This window comes from Brachycentrus maculatus, unplaced genomic scaffold (genome assembly GCF_059751285.1).
Source record: "Brachycentrus maculatus isolate JH-2025_06_01 unplaced genomic scaffold, ASM5975128v1 h1tg000370l, whole genome shotgun sequence".
Classification (NCBI taxonomy): domain Eukaryota; kingdom Metazoa; phylum Arthropoda; class Insecta; order Trichoptera; family Brachycentridae; genus Brachycentrus; species Brachycentrus maculatus.
Genome location: NW_028281119.1, coordinates 1,408,578 through 1,432,272, shown reverse-complemented (window position 1 = coordinate 1,432,272; position 23,695 = coordinate 1,408,578). Strand labels below are relative to the sequence as shown.

The following is a 23,695-nucleotide window of genomic DNA, read 5'->3' as shown; positions in this document are numbered from 1 at the left end:
ACAGTGAATCAGACTTTCTACATAATAGGTAGAATAAGCAGTAGAAATACACCAATACAATGTACTTCGTAATATAGCCTCCTTACGAATCGTGACCATTTCTTAGAAAGAAGGTCATTCTAATCGGGTGGAATGCATTATTTTTATGTACCTACATTTTCTCACTAATTGTGTATGTCCGGTAAATCAGATGCATTAGTATTTTTATTCCTATATCAGGAATATACTGGTATTTCCATATCTTAACCTTCAAAACATTACCAGATAATTGAAGAACAGGCGTTTAAAGCGTGTTTTCTCCACAAATATTGATTCTTTCCCGTAAAATATCGTTGATATTAAGTAGCTAAAAATCGATTTATTTTATTAAATCCGCTCAAAATAAATATATGCATTATTTAATAATAAATAAATAATAAAACCCTTATCCGCACCCCAATGGTGCATAGGGCACTGCGTCATATAAACGCAGTGTTATCTTGATCGTTTACACATGAAGGAAAGATGATCAGCCCTCCGCTTTAGGTACCAGTCCAGGGTAATATTGAATAAATATGACAGTGAAAAATCACTTATATTTATTTTACCCCCCTTGGGAATCGAACCCGGGACCTCCAGAACGGTAGCCGAGCGTGCTGACCATTACACTACGGAGGCGGACATTATTTAAAAGAATAAAATACATCATGAACTTTGTGGGGATCTTTGGAATAACTTTGGAATGCTCCAAAGTGTACGATTTCTTCCGATCATGTGTATATTTAGTATAAACAGATTTACTAAAAAAAACGTTATTTATCTAACTTGGTATATATTATAACGATATTTCCAAAGGGTTGATATATAAAGCTGAATATTATGTCACCATTTTGCCTTTTTAAATGCATTGAATGAAATACCGATTGTAGGTGTACTTGATTATTTTATCATCGTACTATTTACGATCGAGAAAGATCTGCGTCAACCGAAGCATTGTCTAAGGCACATTCTTGTTTGAATTTGAGGAAGAACATTAATGTACCTACATACATAAATGATATATTTTATATTTTATTTTTTGTAAATACACAAAAATTATAGTATTATAATATAATGCTGCTTTAAAATTAATTTAATATCTTTTTATTAAGTGATTTAGCGTTAAATGAGTCGATTGTACTCCAACCTTATCCAAACTAAAAAACATTTGATCTACGATATTACCGTCAACCAGCCCTTAGCTTGCTAAAAAACGTTTATAAGATATACCTTCTCAGTTTAAACGCATTATTGGTTAATTTACCCTTTTCTGGGTATTTCAATAACAATACAAACCTATAGTAATAATCAGGGTCTAAATGTAGGAATTTATCAGGTAGATACTGCTTAAAATTATTTCATTTATTAGGTTCAGAATACATAGAAGGGTAAATAATACAACCTTGAATTAACAATAAAGGGATGAACCTCTTAGCTTTTTAGCAACCTAACCCCCATACCTGCGGCAATTACCATACGTACCATGTATAGTTATGTCAAAAATAGGTTTTTATACAAATATTCATTCTTGCGGCAGTAAAAATATCCAAAGCTTAATTTACTTTTATACCTCGCTTAAATTTTTGCTTTATTTTACTTCTTCGTGTATGTTTTGGAAAAACTAATAAATTTTGCAAAATAACAACGTTTTTACGAATTTATTTTCTGAAGTAAAATCTACATCCGTATATCTCTTAAGAATGTGTTTTTTTTTTCGATTAGGGATGCGAACTAATGAATGCGATTGAATTTCGATGACAAAAATATGGGTTAAAGAATAAAAAGCTACTGACTGACTAGAAATGAGTAATCATTTTTTTTAAATACGCTCTTTCGATAATATACAGGTTTCTAACTTTTTTTAATAGAAAGAGAAATATTTCTGTTTTTATTATTTACACAAATATTTCAAATTCATAGTATTTCTGTGAGCCTAAGCGGCTCATTATTAGAAATAGGTATCAAATTGTGGTAGAGTGGGTTCGAACCGAGAAACTCTGTCTTAAGAGTCCGCGACACTTACCACGGGACCACATCCCGATACTTGATATTGGAGGTTTGACAAACCACTGACGGTTTACTCGTATACTAATATGAACATATTTTTTTATATAAAATACAATAAAATGTCCCATGTGTTCTGTAAAATAACCAATTTGATTTGTTAAACATCCAATTTGTTTTGTAAGACATCCAATTTGGTTTGTAGAAAACCAATTTGATGTAAAAACCTGTAGCTTTATTCGCTGTAATAACCGTTTGTTATCATTTTTGAATCGCCTGCTTGTACACCACAGTTTGAAAGCGCTAAATGAAGTAATGTTTCGTAATTGTCGTCGCGAAACGCGCCTATTTCATGGTTTGCGCCGCCTCTCTTTAGGGCCATTCATAACGCGAGTGGATTGCTCTGTACACGGCGTTTTATGAGGGAAGTAATTTATCGGATGTTTTAAATTAATCGGCCCAACTCACTAGAACATCCTGCGCATAATCCAGAAACACAAATACTACTAAGATTACCACTGTTCGACGACACGTCCAGCCTGATAAACATTCTCACTTTCTGTGGAGCCAATAAACTCAAATAAATAGCCAGATTTTGTTATTATTTTTTTATTTCACACGTGAGGTATGCAGTGCTTAACGTTGTAATATGTATGTATATATTAACTAAGCATCACGCCGCTTCCCCCGCAGGGGTAGGCAGAGAGAATAAAACGCCACACCAACCTGCAGATTAAAAAAATGCTTATCTCAGTCTTACGCTCTTTCATTATATCACCATTCAAATATCTATCATAAAACGTTTTGCCGCACATCTGAGAGAACTTCTTCTTCTTATTTTTGTAGATCCTAAGGATCTGTTTGTGCCTCCGCCTGTCGCTCTTGGGATGTTGACTCCCAGCTATCTTCAACCTTTTTGGAGATCTGCCTGGGGGTCTGCGTCCTTCAGGGTTGAGAACGATTTCATATAAAACTTGAACATATGTATACTATACAAGGGGCTTGTTTGAAAATGATATTGCACTTAAGATATAAGGATAGTCATCCCACGGTAAACGTCATTGTTTTTATTCGAAAGGACGAAATAATATGTTAATTCCCGTAATGTCATTCTGGTCTCAGTTGCACGATAGGAGTTAGATAAGGTCCCAGACACTCCGGACAGAGGTGCCCAGGAATTCCTGCTACGTGAACAAAATCCTTTATTACCTATACACATTCAGTAATCCTTACATTGTACGAGTATTTACTGCCTACAAGGTGCGTGTGCTATGTGATAGCGTGCTATTTAATCGTTAGAAGATAACTAAAATTACCACTGTAACATTCAGAAGGATAAAGGGAAATAATTTGTGCTCCTGCGAGATAATACTGCTGAGAATTGCGTACCTATTCTGTTTACGTAATGTACTTTATTATTATTTAACAACGACATAAGAGATATTTACATTTACATAAAGATAATGAAAACATATTTTTTAATGCGCTCTATAAAATTGCATTTTTATTAATATAAACCATGATACATTAACATTTGTATTTCTAATATTTAAATCAAACACTAATTTGCGTCTACTAAAAAGTTTAATTCATTTTAAAAACGTTAATTCTGTGACAATTGTTTCGCCTTGTTAGGGCATTTTTAAGTTAATGACATTAGTTTAAAATGCCCTAAGAAGGCGAAACAATTGTCACAATATTTTTTTATGTTTTAAAAATAAAATAAGCGTTTCAGTAGGTTGAATTCAGTGCTTAATTTAAATGTTTAATTTAAAAGTATAAATATAAAGTTTTACAAAATAAACTCAAAGTCAAAAAATAACTATGATACCCTTTATAAACGTTGGCAAATTCGTTAACTAATATGGATTTCATATTTGTATCAAGTTATACATCAGTATAGTGATAACTTAAAAAATATATGTTATTGTATCTACAGAACCTGGATAACTTTTAAAACTTTTTTTGGAATTTGTTTTTCTTATGAAAGTTATAATCAAATACTAACACGTGTTTGTGTTTTAGTTGCGTCTTGTTTAAATTCTACAACAACATTTTCCAGTGTGAAATTCTTAAATATATAATATGAGTAGTTTTCCAAAATTTTAAGTAGTGTTTTTGTCAATCATGGGAAGTGTGGTGAATGTTACACGAATGTTAACCCTGTAAATACCCAGATTTCCATATTCTTCTTCATCTATGTTGAGGTGTCTCAATTTTAAAACTATTTTGTTCAATGTTACCCGGGACTCAACGTCACTCAGATTTAGTAACCTTTAAAGTTAAATTTATTAATATATTTTATATATATATATATGTATATATATATATATATATATATATATATATATATATATATATATATATATATACATATATACATATATACATATATCTGTCCGCCTCCGTAGTGTAATGGTCAGCACGCTCGGCTACCGTTCTGGAGGTCCCGGGTTCGATTCCCAAGGGGGGTAAAAATAAATATAAGTAATTTTTTCACTGTAATATTTATTCAATCTGATCACCTTTCCTTCATGAAGGCTGATCACCTTTCCTTCATGTGTAAAAAACGATCATGATAACACTGCGTTTATAAGACACAGTGCCCTATGCACCATTGGGGTGCGGATAAGGGTTTTATTATTATTATTATTATTATTATTATTATTATTATTATATATGTATATATATATATATATATATATATATATATATATATATATATATATATATATATATATATATTTATATTTATATTTATATTTATATATATATATATATATATATATATATATATATATATATATATATATATATATATATATATATATATATATATATATATATATATATATATATATATATATATAAATTAAAATTATAGAATACACGTACCTATAGAACACTCGTTTTTAATCTTAATATTATGTTGTTGATTTTTGATTTAGTATTGGAGAAAATTATAAATGTGTATATCCGCTGAATGTTTGTACCCGTCTGTTCTGTCGATGGTGATTTAAGTGCTATATAATTTCAATGTCAGTCGATCAGCAGCATAATGCCAGTACAATATCTATGACAGGAAATTATCACATATAATCTGCATCTACTTAACGCCATCTTGTCCTCAAAACTTGCGTGAATATCTCGGAATATTGAAACCAAGTTAACGCGTTTCTGTAACGTCGGTATGGTATTTGTAACACGTTACCGAGTACACACACGATGAGAAGCAATTTCACATAATGAGATAAACACCTCATATGAATTGCAGGAAGATGGAGATTATTTAAGAATATGTTTTTACTTGAACCACATCACGCCATATTGAGGAGTTTGACCGCTAAACAAATTATAATTAGATCACAACATTTGAAACTTTTTAGTTGTTGATATTGTTGTTGTAGTTGTTTTTTGTTTGTTTTTGAATTACCTAACGTCCAAGTGACTCTGAAATCTAGCTACGGCTTATGAAACACCGCTTATCATGACCCTACTCAGGCTTCAACTTTTTAAGTTTCATAGCCTATGCCTACTAGTGAGTGGATTTACTCTTTACGTTTAAAGTTACTATAATATTATGTAATTCATGAGTGAAAATTCTCGGCAAAAAAACTCGTTATCTCATGAGTTTATACATTTCATTGATTCTAAGTTAACAGTGAAGTTACTTAGGTGTATGATTTTGATAGTTGTTGATAGTTTTATTTTATTTGCTTATGTATTATATGAAGTCGTCAGCGCAAAAGTAGCCTAACCATATATGTATATTCTGACATACCTGTTACAAATTATTAAAAAGTGCTAAAATTAACGTAAATAATAACTACAAGGGGATAACTGTACCAGCTAAGATATCAAAGGTAGGATTGTGTCCTTTTGCATTTAATTGAAACACGTTTTAAATAATTTGAAAAAGGTAAGCCATGATATGAAAAATTGAGGGTTAGGTCACTTTTCGCTGATGGCTTCATATATCGTTAGTATTTTTTTTTACCTACGAGTGATGTTTTTGATTACATTACAGCTATATATTGTTTTGTTACATCTTGCCTCATGTAATTTATAGAAAAAACACACTTACATAGTTTTTTATTTTGTTTCTAACAATCTTATGGTGCGTAGGACACTACAGTAGATTGACGCAATGTTAATTTATCGCTTGATCGCCATGCTTCAGATATCAAAATAATATTGAATATATATAAAGTGAAAAGTTTATACATTACATGTTAAAATCAAACACTGATTTTTTGAGTCTACTAAATTGTATTTTATTGTTACACATAAACATTATATTTCTGACAAATGTTTCGCCTTGTTGTGGCATTTTCAAACTAATGTGAAGATCTTAATTTTCAAACTAATGTGAAGATAGTTTGAAAATGCCATAACAAGGCGAAACAATTGTCACAAATATAATTTTGATGTGTTTTTAACAATAAAATACAATTTAGTAGACTCGAAAAAAACAGTGTTTGATTTTAACATTTATTACATAAATTAAAATGGAGATCAACAAATTAAACGCCAAATCTGTAAACAAAGTGAAAAGTGTCTTTTATTTATTTTAACTTCCCTGGGAATCGAAATCGGGACCTTGAGCACGAGCGGACATTATTTTTCACCTAATTTCAATTATATTAGATAATGGATGTTACAATTCGAACTGATACGTCATCAAAACATGTCCTAAGGCAAGCGTAATAACCCAAAAAACACATTGATGTACGTAGCGTAATTAAAAACGTGGTACCCACATAAAAAGAGGCAATATATGATTCACAATGCAATGAACGAATCTGCTAATGTAAGAAAAAAATGTGGCTCTCACTTCCAGGCAGAAAAAAGTAGCACAATAGATTAAGTTAATGGCCAAATTAGACCGAAACGTATAATACTTAGACATCAATCAATTGTTACAGACACATTTTGAATATGGAATTGTGTCTAGAATCTGTGGTGAATATGGTAAGTACTTACGCAAGGGGATTTTCCCTATGTTGTTACTATTGGAATATTTTAAGAAGTATGTGAGTGTTGTTTATTTTAGTAGATGATGGTACCTACTTTTATATATTTTTTTTACAAAAATGTTAGTTATAACCATTCGCCGAGATTTTTATGTCTACCCGTCTCTTCGTCAGGACAATCACTACAACAGCATGAGAGCAGTACTACAGTCACCACTATAGAACTATTCACACACTTCAACTACACAATAGTGCTATGGTAGAGACGCGTAGTATTATTTGTATGCTGTTGTAGTGATTGTCCTGACGAAGAAACGGGTACGTCTCGAAACTGTTAGACATAAAAATCTCGGTGAGTGGTTATAAACAAATATAACTAATATTTTTGTAAAAAAAAGTAATAACGACTAACCCGCAGTAAGTAAATGCTTTAAATATTAATAAAATTCAGAATATTAGGTAATTGTTATTTTAACGCTTGTGTAAAATGGTCCATAGTGACGGTTCTGTTCGATTATTTTTCTTGTTTTCTACGGTTCACATATATTCAATAGTATCGATAAATCGTAATTTATCGTTACATCAGATCAAAAATCGACCATTGCATTCCTTATTATTCACTATATTACGTACATCATTTCATAATAATGGCAACAGATAACCGTAGTCGTTTTTAAAGCTGTTTTTAAAAAAAATGTGTCATGTCACGTCAAATACTCGTATAACAAATTACATACGAGCAAGTCTGCGCGCGCAATTATTAATACACACACAAGATGGCTTCTTTTCATTGCCCTCGTGATTTTTCTTTCAAGCCTGACTTTTCCATTTATGGCTGTTTTGTTCGTTGCTTGCGAAAGAAAGTCCGCAGTTTCTTTGACAGGTCTATAGGCACGGCTCTTGCTGCACTGTTTTGTTACATATCGCACGTCTGATAAAATAAAACCGTGCGGAGTCTAAAAGTAATCAAGTATTTTTTTTATATATCGCCCACTCCTTTCAAGAACGTCACATTTCAAAAATCCACAATTTTCAGTTGTGCATGTTTTCGGAATGCCCAGAAAATGTACTATATCTCTGCAAAAGCGGCATATTTAAAATTTAATATTTACCCGCTACAGGGCAGAAAGTGTTGTTTTTTGCATTTTGAACAAAAGGCATTGTTTATTTTTTTTTAAAATATACTTAATATTTTTCAAATGAAGAAAAAACTTTCAGGTTTTACCTAAAAAGATCTGTTGCACAGTAAAAAGTTCAATAAGTGGCTTGATATTTATTTTTAATATATTTCATTATATTATTAATCTTTAAAAACGATCTCCTGAAAAATCAAGTTTTTTGATTTATGACGTTGTTGAATGGAGTGAGCGATATGTTTTGCTGTCCACATTTTAATATGATTTATTTAATGGAGATCGAGTACTTTATTTTCTATTTTCCTTAATTTCAGTTTATTATTGTTATAGTTTTTTTCTCCTCTCTATCTCCTCTTATATCTTTATCATTATTATTATTTTCATCACAATGTATTTTGATCGTAAGAGCCAACATCACTCGCAAACGAGTGGAAACTTATAAAATAAAATAAATGATAAAAAAATATTATTTATTTCTCTCTCGATAATCTTTATATCAATGTCTGTGATTTTTTAAATTCTTGTTGGTTTTTCAAATTCAAAATGGTGTTTCCTTATAAGGTACGCATTAAATAGAGAACTGTATGCTAGCGGGTATGTCAAATTTACGTTGATTTTTTTGTTGCTACTATATAAGCCTACTTATCTCGTTTTTTTTTTTTAAAAATACGTCATCGTATTGAAAATACGAAATATTTTAAAAATTACGCCGTTATATCATATTTATCTTAATTTGAAATGCTACATGAGCTTTTCATAGGTATGATTCGTTTTTTTTTAAATGCTTCTATGTTTACTTATGTTTTGTTGATGAGAAACTATTATTTAAAGACATATTAAAATATAAAATAAATGACACGTACTATTTTTTTGACAACGTTTTAAACGACAATAAGTAGATATTCGATAACTCTATGAAAGCTTTCCGTCATTCAACGTCAATATGACAGTTGACTTTAGGTATTACTCCAAATAAATCCTGTTAATATACTTTTGTTCGATTTTTACCAATATTGTTTTTTGAAAAGAATATTGCTTTTTGAAAAAAAACGTCAAACACTAGCTCACGATACTGCAGATATGACCAGTTACATTACAAGGATGGATTTGTTGCCTGATTTTAACACTTTTGTAAAATAAACCCAATAATAAATACCCGATAAGTTAAGGCAGCTCTTCTCTAACTCTCTTGCATGTACCTCCACACATGTGAATGTACACTGTTTTCTCAACGCGCAATAAATAATGTATGTCAGTAGTTAACAGAGATATTAACTTCGAACTAGTTTCATGTCTGACTTGTTCGCTAATTGCCGGTAAATTGCGCGCTTTTTAATTGGACTTAAATTTCTGATTCTTAATACGCACAATAATCCAATGAAATTCCCACATTAACATTCTACATGCGTCTAAACGCCGCCAACGCGTACATTAAATGTTACGTCTTGCCGACTTTAACGCGTGCGACAGAAAAATATAGTTTTCCAACTATTTACCAATATGAAATAATAGGCTCAAGTATCCATATACACTCGATTGAATTTATAAACTACACAAAATGCCATAAATTTTACTAAACTAGCCTTTTATTTTACAACAAAACGGAAACCCTTTTGGGTTATTCGAGCACTTTTGGTACCTGTCTGTGGAGCTTTTAAAACTTAAATTTTTTGAGCATTCATGTATTCAATTAATATTTTTTACTTAGAGCGTTTATTTACTCTTCATTCTTAGAATTCCATAGGTCTGCCGTTTAATTGGATTGTCGGATAATATCCGGCTGAATACCGGATATTAAAAATAGGGCCGGATACAAGATAGCGACCGGATTCCGTCTCGTCATTAATTTGTACAAATGTAAAAAACACTTGTTTTGTGGCCAGAAGTTTCACCAAAATGTTAATTACTCGTAAGTTTATAAAACCCTTGTCATGAGGTTGAAACTGAGTTGTCATTCTGCCGATTTCAAGACTGCGTAATCGACTATTCGTCAGGACAACCATTACATCTGAATTTTACTATACCCATCACATTATTCACCCACCCAAATTTAAATTAAATATTATATCACATGCGTTGTTAGACTGTCTCATATCAAAGGTCAACATTCACCGGTTGGCTATCTAAACTAACATTAGCAATAGCCCCTATATGTTCCAATAGATATACTCACTTCATTTTTGACAAAGGCTAATAACATTCGCCAGCGACATTTTATTACATCATAAACATAAATAATATTACAAACGAATGAAAGTGAAGGAGTATCTTTTCACAATTTGTGGTGAAAGGTGAAGTCAGTATTTCTGAATGCAATCACGACTCTACTGAAAAAAAGTAATTAAAAATCGTTTCGACGAATCTTTACCGAAGCTATAATAGATCTTAATACCCATTACTGCAAGAATAAAGAAATTGAACAATGATCAATGGCTCTTTGTAGAAACACATTAGAATGAATTATTGTTCTTTGCCATAGATTAATTGAATGTCATTTTGTGTAATTGACCCTTAATGACTTATTTCTGCTGTTGTAATAGGGTATTCTGACTAACGTAAAATACTCTACATAATTTCATGAAATTATCATAAGCTTTAATTTTTTTAAATGTCCAATATATTCTTTCTTTTCAGTCATCACTTGAAAATGCCAAATAGTAAAATACTGCGTAGGTCATTGAAAATTGAGGTTGTTTGAAATAATTGTCGAGAAATCAAAAAAAAACTTCTGACAGCGTTCTGACACTATATCCTGACAGCATTGAAACCATACATATTTTCACAAAATGTTTTCATTCCCGGAATATTCCAAAAATGCATTTACAATAAATAAGTTCTCGTAATTATTTATGCTTTTGAATACGTAAAATTTACTACCAAATTATACAGATCCTTCGTTGTATTACATGTTCACGGAACCTCGTTGAATAAACTATGCGTTTAAGTGATCAAATGATTATTTTATCTACTTCACTTATCGTCTATCAATATTGGTTATCATGTTTACATCTATCCTAAAATTAACTCAAGGGTTATTACCTACCACTTAGCTTTAACGTATGAAATCAATTTAGATCTTTTTTATATCATGAATGAAATTTCAATATATATGTTTATGTATATATTTTTTAAAGTGAAATATTTGTGTTTGAATTATTTACATAAATATTCCAAATTCATACTATTTCTGTGAGCCTAAGCGGCTTATTATTAGAAATAGGTATCAAATTGTGGTAGAGTGGGTTTGAACCGAGAAACTGTGACTCTGAATCCGCGACACTAACCACGGGACCACAATCCGACACTATAACAAGGCGGATTATTTATATGTATTGTGAAAAATCGTTTTATTACGTTTTATCTCTCTTAAGTCAATTTGTGAAAAGCTTAATTTTCGGATAAATTTAATAAAATCCGAATCATATAAAAGCGTTAATATTTTATTGGATTAAGTAAAAAAAATACGTTAAAAAAATCACTGCATCAATCAAGGGAAGTGCCCTAAGCATCATTGCATATGAGTAAAAGGGGGAAGAAGAAAGTTTCCAATGTCCGATTTATCACCTCTATTCTCTATATGCAATAAATAGTATGTCTACCCGCACAATCTATCATACTATTGCACTAAGCAACCGAGATAGCCATGCAAGCTATATATGCATAAGAGTACGTAAATTATGATAAATCTGTAACGTACTCTCACTTTGTTTAGTATAAAAGTGCACGATATTGTTTATGATACGATCGGTCTAAATTGTTCACCCACTTTCCCGTATTATCTATAGGGGTCATATGTCTTGGCGTGCTTTTAACACGGGTCTAATCAAATAAGCAATAAATAAGAATAAAAAATATATATATAAGTGTGTTAAGAAATCCATATTATTTTTCTTGAATCAATACTTTAATTTATTTTCACAATACAAACAACTTGTCTGATTGGTTAAATGTATTATTTCTTACAAGAAAAAAGAGACCATGAATGCAAATGACAATTATTGCCTTAAATTTTATAATTGTAACTAAGTATAACATTATTTTCAATAACTATTTACCATCACGCTGATTCCCCGCAGAGGTTGGCAGAGAGAATAGAACTCCATACAACCAGGTTTTTAACTACATTAAAAACAATTTTAAACATCTTTTCATGGATTTGTATTTTACACTTTAAAACACGCATGAATATCAAAATGATATTATGGTTATAAACGCAATGTGATATAATGTTCTGTAATTTTCGACACAGATAAAAATTAGACTTAACACTCGTTACTTAAAATCAAAAATGTAAATTAAAAATAAAAAAATTAACTACTCCACAACTTCAAGTCGTGAAAGGGTATAAAAAACGTTAATTTTCTCTCTATATTAATATTGCTGCAATCATTTGTAGAAACGTTTAACCCACTTGAATTTAACACATACCTAGGTACATATTTAAGGGCCTAAAAACGTAAATCACGTAAATAAAATATGCATATTAGATAATCAAGCCTCGATTACACACACTCATTCGGATTGAAAAACCCGAAGCATGTCGTTTAATGCTCATATTTATAGATACCTTAAATTTGAAATATGGGAAAGCTTTCTCTGGTTTGTCGGCAACCTTTATACATATTATACAATCCTTTAAACTGTTATATCTCCATAACGAATTGAATGCAATACAACTTCAGTTACGTAGTACGTTAAATACTTTCAGTACGTTAAAATTGACATCCATAACGTATAATAAGAAATCGAATATGCGCTACATAACGGATTTTGTTTACTGATTTGTTTGTTGTTTTTTCTTTTGTTCTGTTATGTTGAAAATTTATTTTAAAACTAATTTTTTTCTTAGTCGAAGTAATTCCCTATATCCGCAATTGATAGAAAATAATGAAGTACTGCACAATATGTATGACCCAACGTACGGGCAATTGTACTAATTAAATTATCGAATGCCCAAAAATTATTAATAAAATTACTTACACTTAAAAAAATGGTAATACATAATTCCTTCTATGACAATCATGCGTATCTTCAAATAGTTCATGCAAAACTTTTACTTTTGTTTAAAGAAATAATTTTCTCTAATGATCGAAAAATAGATCAAAATTCTTTACCATTTTGGTGTTTATTAATTACTTAATAAGTCACAACTCATACACATGTATGATATGTAACTCGAACGATTTAACCCTGCTTATAATAGACCGCAAAATAACAAAATAAAAATCGTGTATGATGTAAAACGACTACTAGTTTTTGTACTAAGTAATCGGACATCAATCTCACGATCCCATCATCCCAATGATGTAACCGAGACATGTGGTTAATGTTTTTATATTAAATATTTATAAAACGCGTGCAATCTGTTCCTAAGATGCATTATGCTTCATTTTGTCTCATAATAGTTACGTAAATTATTTAGTCGTGACAATTTTTAATATGCATTTTTTATGATATATATTAAAATTACAAAAAATATTATAATTTAATTCATTTGCTATACATTTGTACTTTAAACATATCTCAATACTAGTGACGCTGTTGTTCTCCAGTAAAAAGACTAAGCTCTTGTTCTTGAAGAGGGACTTACACTCGTTGTTTATTGTTTATACTAATGAATAATATAATACTTTTTCATTTATATTATTTATTTTATCTGTGTTTTTTTTTCGATTAACATGTTTTAAAGGCATTTAATTAATTTTTTAGAATTTTATATCTTCTTTTTTTATATCTGTAGGAGGGTTATTGAAATATTTGAGATTCTTGAAGTTTATACATTTATTTAACGTTACACAAAAAAAAATCGTTTTCTTAATAATTTTGTTTATGTAACATTACCAATGCATCCATTGCAAAATAATTTTTTTTGAACTCTATAATGCCATGAATTATTTCTGAGGTGATCTTATAATAATGGATTGTATCTATTAATCCCGTCGATGAGTACCAACGCGGATATTATTCATAAAAAAAGTCGTAATACATTTTTTATCTTCGTATAATATGTTGGACAATAACGCGAAACATTAATAGTATTCGAGACCAAGTCTAGTTTCCATGTTATAAATCCGTACGTGGGAGTCCTTTCAAGGCAGTCGTGTTTGATTTTATTTATAAAAAATATATATACATAGTGAAAGGTGAGAATTAAACCCGTAATAGATTACTCTATCTGATATTAGCCTAAGACATTAAATCTCCGAATGATTTATGTGTTATACTTTAATATCATACAAAAATACAAGAGCATAATCTTTGGTATTTAAGAGCAGGGGTGGGGTGGGGGGGAATTTCAGGAAACAAATAGAAGCTCGTACCAGTCATAAAAAATAAATTACATATCGTGTTATAAACCAACAAATCTCTTGTTAACTAATAAACTCATCTCAACAAATATGAAAAAGAAAATGGATGTCTGGGTATTTACGAGGCTTATTATCTGTCATAGGCTGGTGAAGTGATCACTTAGACACGTGTAACATTCACCATTCAACCCATGATTGACGACCACACTACCCAAATTATTGGAACTCCTATACATATCATAAATCTCATGACGCTTTATGTGTTCACTGTTCATTGGAACCAATTATGGTTGGTTCGAGATATGGTTTTATTTAGTAGACACCCCTTTATTTAGATCTATACAAGATCCCATACGGATTATGTTACGTACCTACCTATTAAGAAACCCCTTGAAAATTTGAAAAGTTTATGCAATTTACGTGTATCTATGGCAATGTATATGAACAAATATTGCCATTTTTTAAAGTCATAGCTAAAATCATTATTTTGAATTGGTTTTTTACCTCATCTATAGATTTCATAATTAAATATATTATCGTTTGATATTATAAATGGGTAGTATACCTGTATGTGACAATTCTATAGAGTTAATTATTAAATTCATTTTATTTATGAATCGTGTTTAATGCTGAAATATATTTATTTAGGTTTTTGTACTGAATATAATGATCGTCCTTTTTTTTACATAAATTTTAGAGGAATTCTTTCGCATAATAAATGTTGAAATATATTATCCATGGATAAGAAACCGTTTTCTTCGTCTTCAAAATTCATTGAAATTTCTCAATAATCGTATTTTTTATCGTTTATGCCACAGCTTTTTAGCCTTTAGATATTTTTCTCAGAACTTTTTATTTATTATTTCTATGCATTTAATAAAATGTATAATTTTTTGACATCTCATCAAAGATGAATTTGAGTAGTGTGGTTGTCAATTCTACCCATTATTGACAACCACACTACTCAAATTCATCTTTGATGAGATGTCAAAAAATTATATGAAAATAACTCCTGTAATTGGAGATACTCCAGATTTTGTGGACACACTCAAAATGTTGTTAATAAAATGTAGTTAGAAAAAATATTACAATTTGATTCATTTTATAGATATTCCTACTTTCAACATATCTTTATTCTAGTTTCTACAAAAAAGAGAGTAAGATCTTATGTTTGCAGAGGGACTTGCACTCATTGTTAATTGTTGATACTTATGGATGATATGATTTTCTTTGTATTATTCATGTCCTTAGTTAAGGTACCGACCGAGTTTGTGGTTAAGGGCGCACCTTGCAAGCGAATATCTGTCGGGGACTCGATGCCAAGTCTCCGTGCCTCACGACTCGCCACTGGGCCGCGAATGGACCGGGGAGGTACCACACGACTTCTAAATTGAAAAATCACGGAATAATATCGAGCAGTGCAGTGGTGACAAAACTACAAAATATGACGTAACTGCTATTTTTTTTAAATGCAATTACAATTACATTTTCGATTGAACCATGTTGGACCATGGTTGGACCAAATTGGACCATGTTTTGCAGAAATAACCCAACCCACAAATTGGCAAGCTAAGATAATTGCATATGAATTTTGAATAAAATAAAGAACATCACTATGTTAAATGGTATAAGTTAGGTTTGTTAAATATTATTATAAAAAAGCGTTGTTTACTGTGTGTCATATTCAAAATTTTGATTATTTTGTCAATTAAGTCACAGTATTTCGTTGGTTGGATGGTTTCAGCAAAAAAAATGAATAAACACATCCAAACATCTTAAATGTTTTTTTTCCTTCTAGTTCAAACTCGAACACATCCAAACCACGTACATTTTTTTCTGCAATATTTTCGTGTACGTGAAAATGCTGAAAGCTGCAAAAACATTTGAAAAGTTTTTAATTTTTTTTTAAAAATATTTATTTGGCAGTCACCCAGTGAAAAGATGTTTCTGCCAGTTTCAAGTATTATTTTTATTTACAAACAAAAAAATAATAGAAAATAATAAAAACATAATAATACATGAATGTTATCAAAACATTTGTATTGACTTCTCAGTTAGTGTTTTAATGGAATGGTAATATTAAAATTTATTATGTAAAAATATCTTTTTAACGACAAAATGTAATACAGTCGATACGTACATGAATTGTTACAGTGTTAATATTGATGTTCTGTCTTTACCACTCTTCGACTCTTTACAGATAAGTATTTGACAAATAATAAAGTTCTATATATATATGAACCAATTTTGAAACATTGTTCTTGAATCACTAGAACTTCACTAGAGACATCTATTGATGAGATGAAAAGAAGCTTTTTATTGAGCAGAAACTCTTTTATTAGTATGTGAAGTCCGAATCCTGGATTATAATCACACACATGAGAAACTCCAGAAAATATCATTTTCATTTTTGTTTCTCATGTGTGTGATTATAATCCAGGATTCGGACCTCACATTCTAATAAAAGAGTTTCTGCTCAATAAAAAGCTTATTTTCATCTCACCAATAGATGTCTCTAATAATTAAGTTTATCAAAATAATAATATAGGTACGTGACCGCTGGTTTTCAATCCCTGGTTCGTGTATTCCGAGAACAAACTCTCCTTTGTTGACCATCACGATCTCACAAAAGAAAGAAGTCGAATCGACGGAAGGTGAATAGCAAATCGATTACGAGTCCCCGTGTCCGTGACGATTGTCATGTGGACTGTGGATGTTGCCGTTCGGAAAATAATTGAATCTCAATTGATTTGATTGCTTGTAGACGCGACAAAGGGGACTTTTTTCTGCGCTGCAAAAGTATTGTAAGTCTTGTCTCCTAAGTAATTCTTTTTAAAATAGTGCGTATAATATATAATAATACATTTATTCCTATGCAGGAATAAATTTACGCAGATGAATATTATTTCTTGAATGTTTTTCGCTATATACTTTGTAGCACATTTTATAAACTTTATAAAATTAAACTAGAAATGTGGATGTTTTTGGTAAGGGGATGCAATTAACTATGAGTATTTTAATGTTTTAGAATTTAATAAATCCTGATGATGACAAGGTTCTTGTCGAAACCGGTTGGTTAAAATGTACTAATAATAAAAAAGTGCTCAAAAGAAAGTTGTTTAATTTTATACAGATAAATATAAAACTAAATGAGGATTTTTATATTTTTTATAAGAGTATCGTTTACATGATCAGTACACGTTACAGTTTGCCAATTTTTAGAAATCAAATAAAGATTGTTAAAATTAATATATGACATAGTATAAATGATAAGAACATGTAAGGTTTATATACATATAAAATCAAGATTATAAGATTTGCAAAACAGTAAAGAAAAACGGAAAAATAGTAAAATACATAGTAAAGAGAATAAATCACAGTAAAAGTGAGAAACATGAGCATATAATGTTTTATTTATTGTTTCAGCATTAACTTTGTGGTAAGACATGTTACAATGATTAAAGAAAACGCTTCGTTTTTTACCACTTGAGTTTTATTATAGACTACATGTTTCAGAAGTTAAACTTCCATCATTCAGGTCTGTATAATGTTATTATACAGACCTGAATGATGGAAGTTTAACTTCTGAAACATGTAGTCTATAATAAAACTCAAGTGGTAAAAAACGAAGTATTTTCTTTAATCATTGTAGCATATAATGTAATTATATAATTATTTAACAGCTAATTGTTTCAAAATTAATTATTGTAACAGCTGTATCGCCTTTGCGAAACAGCTTTCACATGAATATACATGATATTTGCGTGAAAGCACTTGTTTAAATATTTAAATAAAGAGGGACATCAGTAGCATATTCATAATACTTGGCATATCTATCCATACCTACAATAGTTTTATGGCAAGATACATGGAATTGTTTTACATTTTATGAGGTTCTCATAAAACGATTCGATAAATTTGGCGTTTATATCATATTAACCATAATATTGAATGATTTTGAGCACACAAAGGATGACACTAGATGGATACCGAAAATATTATGAAAAAAAAACAAAATTATAACTTACTGACTAACAAACTAACCATCACGCCGCTTCGCCGCAGGGGTAGGCAGAGAGAATCGCATGTCACACCACTCTGTCTTCGTAAATATTCTTCGCCTCTTCTACATTCATGCATTTCGTCATACATACCCGACGATTATTACGACTCCTCACCCCCTACGAAACTTGGCACAATCAGGTATGTCAAATACTCGAAAGCAAAATTATTTCGATTCAAATTAAAACATTATGTAACGCGTATATCGCAATTAAAATGTATGCTTTATTATTACTATCTTTCTCACATTTTCATTTTAGTTATTGAGGATACAATTAATTTATATTTGATTATTAAGCTTACATATTTATTTCCCACGAGAGAGATTTACATATATGTATTTTACCAATTAACAAATTTCTCGGAATGATAAACGAATTAATGTTTTATTCTCTGGGAATTGAAATAAAGATTTACGAGATTTTAAAAAAAAAAATTATCGTAAATAATATAGGTAATACTTTCTTTTCTCAAGCCCAATTGAATTCAAAATACAAGTTAATTCACTTTTAATGATTGAAGTCAAAACAATTATCGACCATAATATATTTTAACATTAATTTTCTTTTAAAATGTATTGAAAGTATATTTCATCACAATTGTAATGAAACTCATTACAATTTTCATATTTTTCCTAATGATTTTTAATTGCACGTATATTTTATACAGAAACATGATAAGAATTGCAGTTGCTTTGAAAAAAATTTTTAATGTGCAATTAAAAAATTTTCGTCTCTTCATGTATCATATTTGTAAGATTTACACATGTTAAACGTCGAGAAGTAATCATCCACTTCGTCGCTCTCCTGACTAACTGTGTTAACTGACTTTTTCGAGGAATTTCAGTTAAAAACAATTTTATTTAGTTTTTCCAAGCATGCATATGATTACTATCATACCCTAATTTTCACCGCTTAATCCAAAAGAAGTATTTAAAAAAATATTAAACGTTTAAAAAAATGAATAATTTGCAGTTTTACTAAAAAACTAACTAACTAACCATCACGCCGCTTCCCCGCAGGGGTAGGCAGAGAGAATAGAGCGCCACACCACTCTGTACTTGCAAACATTCTTCGACTATTCCTCGTTCATGCATCTCCTCATACATACCCAGTTTTACTATATTGACATAAATAGTCATAATGAACCTTGTAAAAAAATTACCGCTCTTAAGTGCATATTTTACTTATATTTTGGATCACGTAAATGTTGATAATCACAAAAACCCCAAAAAAAGCTTACAGTGAAATTTATTAAATGCAGATACGACAGCTAGTCAGGAGAGCGACGACATGTCACAAATTATGATAAATTTAAGTTACGAGTCGGGATCATGAGAATAACTGTAATGGTACTTACATGCAGATTACCAGTAAATAGCGTTACACGTTCATTTGATCTTTCTACTCGCATATATTATGGTACGAGTATGTGAGTGAGTGATTTTAGGCTACTCGTTATGTGCATTTGAAATAACAGCACATTTTCTTTCATAATCGTTAAGAGTCAATCAAAATATTTTGGGACGTCAACCCGGTTACATTACCCACAATCTCAAATTGAATATTCATTTACCATAATGCACAAAATACAAAATGCAAGTAAATACTTTTTTTTACAAAAATATTAGTAATGTTAATCTACCGGTTTCGCGACGCACCCGTCTCTTCGTCAGGACAACTACTACATCGATACGCAAACAATACTACACGTCACTATCATAGCACTATTTATTACAACTACACAAAATTATTGTTATTATTCACATGCATTTTTGGTCGACTAGAGGACAATCATGCACTAAAGATTTTCAAATAACATGCACAAAAGGCGGGGGTCTAACATACACTTAGAAGTAATAAAATCCCTTGATGGTGAGATCTCAAATGTACAAATTTAGAACGCGATCGGCTACGAGAGAAGCTAGACGAGTTATCTGCGCACATTTTTTTAAATACTTAAGTATATACTAAAAAAAAATTACTTCTTACCTTTTATCAACTTTTTTTTCATAACCATGTAGGTATTTATTACGAATAAAAACGTATATTTGCAATATAATAACGGTGTTTTGAGATATAGAAATAAAAAAGTAAAATGTTAACTGGGTTTAATATAATTTTATAACGACGGCCCGAGACCGATTGACGACGTTTTAATCCATTTATTTTTTGTATATCATTATCATCATCATCCTATTATTATTATTAATATCCATGTCTTTATAAGCGCCCTTGAGGTAGTATTTTACTAAAATGGCGCCAAATTATCCAAATTATTATATTATTATTATTATTTAAAGAAAATTAAATTGCGGGCTATCAAATAACCAGCCTTAAATCTTGGTGAGTGGTTATAGACTAACATAAAAATGTGTAAAAAAAGGAAAAACGACTAACGACAAAGTAAATATCAATAATATAAGTTAATAACTTATTTTCGTTCGTTCACACCACGTATTTCTTAGCAATATTGTTAACACATAAATATACAATACTTTATCAGTCCTGTGAACTTTATGGCTTGAACCTCCCCGCGTGGTACATTCATCAGATACCGTTTGTTTGAGCTTTCTCGAGATGTATGGGTTATTATATAACCCTTGGGAAGATTGTCCACATAAAGTTCCATCCTTCCGCCGCACAACAGTTCCCATCACGACTTCTCTTCCTCTTCCCGACATAAAACACGACACTGTATTCGATGGCGACGCTTGTTGAAGTGTCAGACGGCTAATTTTATTTCAATAGCCTGGACACCGAGCCAAGTATTGTATGTCCATACGAGTTCTTCATCTGGGGCTAATTTATTCTTGACTTTTTTTACATTTTTGACATCTCAATATGGATCGATAGCTGGGAATCGACATCGCAGGAGGCTAACCCCTCTTTAAAACAGGCCGCAAGGCCTACAATAAGGAGAAGAAGATATCTCAACATAGATGAAGAAGAATATGGAAGTGATAACTTTGCACAGGTGTAATATTCACCATTCTATCCATCATTTACAACCACAATACCTACATACTAAAATTTTGGAAGTCATAGATATATGGTCCATCTCATGACGTTCCGTGATTGAGTTCACAACAGCCATCTATAATTCGATTTAGAAAGCTGTTATTCAGTAGAGACCCTTTTGTTTGTACGAGTATGCGAGATCTGAACCCAACCAACATATGACTAGTTAGCTGTAAATGCCCAGACTTCCATAGTATTCTTCATCTATGTTGAGATATCAAAAAATGATAAATAACTCCCAAATCGAGAAAACCAGATTAGTAAACAAGTATTTGGACACACTCGAAATGTTTTTTTGAAAAAGCTGTATACAGTATTTAGATATTTGTGCCATATTTGGTATAATTATTCATAAAGAATGTTGCGTGTGTAATGTGATCACTCCAGCCTTTGACAGACTGTAAGCTCTGTAAATTCTAAGACTTCAATATTCTTCATCATCTTTATTGAGATGTCAAAAATAACTCCTACGTGGACATAATCCAGATTCTATGAACAAGTATTTAGACACTAAAAATCTTGATTTTATTGTTTCAAAATTTTATTTATACAGATTAAAAAATAAGAGTAATTATTCTGATTAATAATAATAATAATAAAACCCTTATCCGCACCCCAATGGTGCATAGGGCACTGCGTCATATAAACGCAGTGTTATCTTGATCGTTTACGCATGAAGGAAAGGTGATCAGCCCTCCGCTCCAGGTACCAGTCCAGGGTAATATTGATTAAATATAACTGTGAAAAAATCACTTATATTTATTTTACCCCCCTTGGGAATCGAACCCGGGACCTACGGAACGGTAGCCGAGCGTGCTGACCATTGCACTACGGAGGCGGACATTCTGATTAATGTGCATTAATAAGACCAGACGACATATAGCAAAGTATGCATTATGTTCAATTTACAATACTAACTGGTTGTTGAAGAAACTTTACATGACGTAAGTGGACTGCTAATTAAATTAACCTCATTTATTTTAATTAACAATTTTTATTTCATAAAAAACACGTGGTAATGTATTTTTAATCACTGCCTACGAATAAATAATCATAAATTATTTATATCAATTAAATACTAAAATGTTTTTGATTTCAACATATCGTTTGTTCATCTTCGCAGTTCGTATCTCATGACATCGATTTCAAATAGAAGTAGACGTTTTAACTACGTTACTGTAAAATGGACGCCGTCAATTGATTTACTCTTTACATTTAATAGTTCACGAAATGCGATTATTCAAAAACTTTCTTCATTTCAAAAAGTAATTTTCGACGGTATTATTTATTGTATGATGTACCATCGATTTCTTTCAGTATCCTTTATTAAAATATAAAATAGAATATGGCCTTACTCAGGCCTTTCCTTTGCGGGGTCTTTTTTGCGTTAATATAATAGTATATTTTGAACAAATATATATATATATATATATATATATATATATATATATATATATATATATATATATATATATATATATATATATATATATATATATATATATATATATATATATATATATATATATATATATATATATATATATATATATATATATATATATATATATATATATATATATATATATATATATATATATATATATATATATATATATATATATATATATATATATATATATATATATATATATATATATATATATATATATATATATATATATATATATATATATATATATATATATATATATATATATATATATATATATATATATATATATATATATATATATATATATATATATATATATATATATATATATATATATATATATATATATATATATATATATATATATATATATATATATATATATATATATATATATATATATATATATATATATATATATATATATATATATATATATATATATATATATATATATATATATATATATATATATATATATATATATATATATATATATATATATATATATATATATATATATATATATATATATATATATATATATATATATATATATATATATATATATATATATATATATATATATATATATATATATATATATATATATATATTATTGTGTTATGCAAAAAAATCGTAATAAGCTATCTTTCTGATTTTCATGCCAAATCATGTTTCTGGCGTTTGATTAAATAAAATTTCTTTTTGTAAATGA

At 29.8% G+C, this 23,695-nt stretch overlaps 1 protein-coding gene across 4 annotated transcripts in view; it reads left to right on the top strand.

Moving 5' to 3' along the window:
* Prosap (SH3 and multiple ankyrin repeat domains prosap) overlaps positions 1 to 23,695 on the top strand; it is a 172,164-nt gene that overhangs the window by 30,469 nt on the left and 118,000 nt on the right. The window lies entirely within an intron of this gene.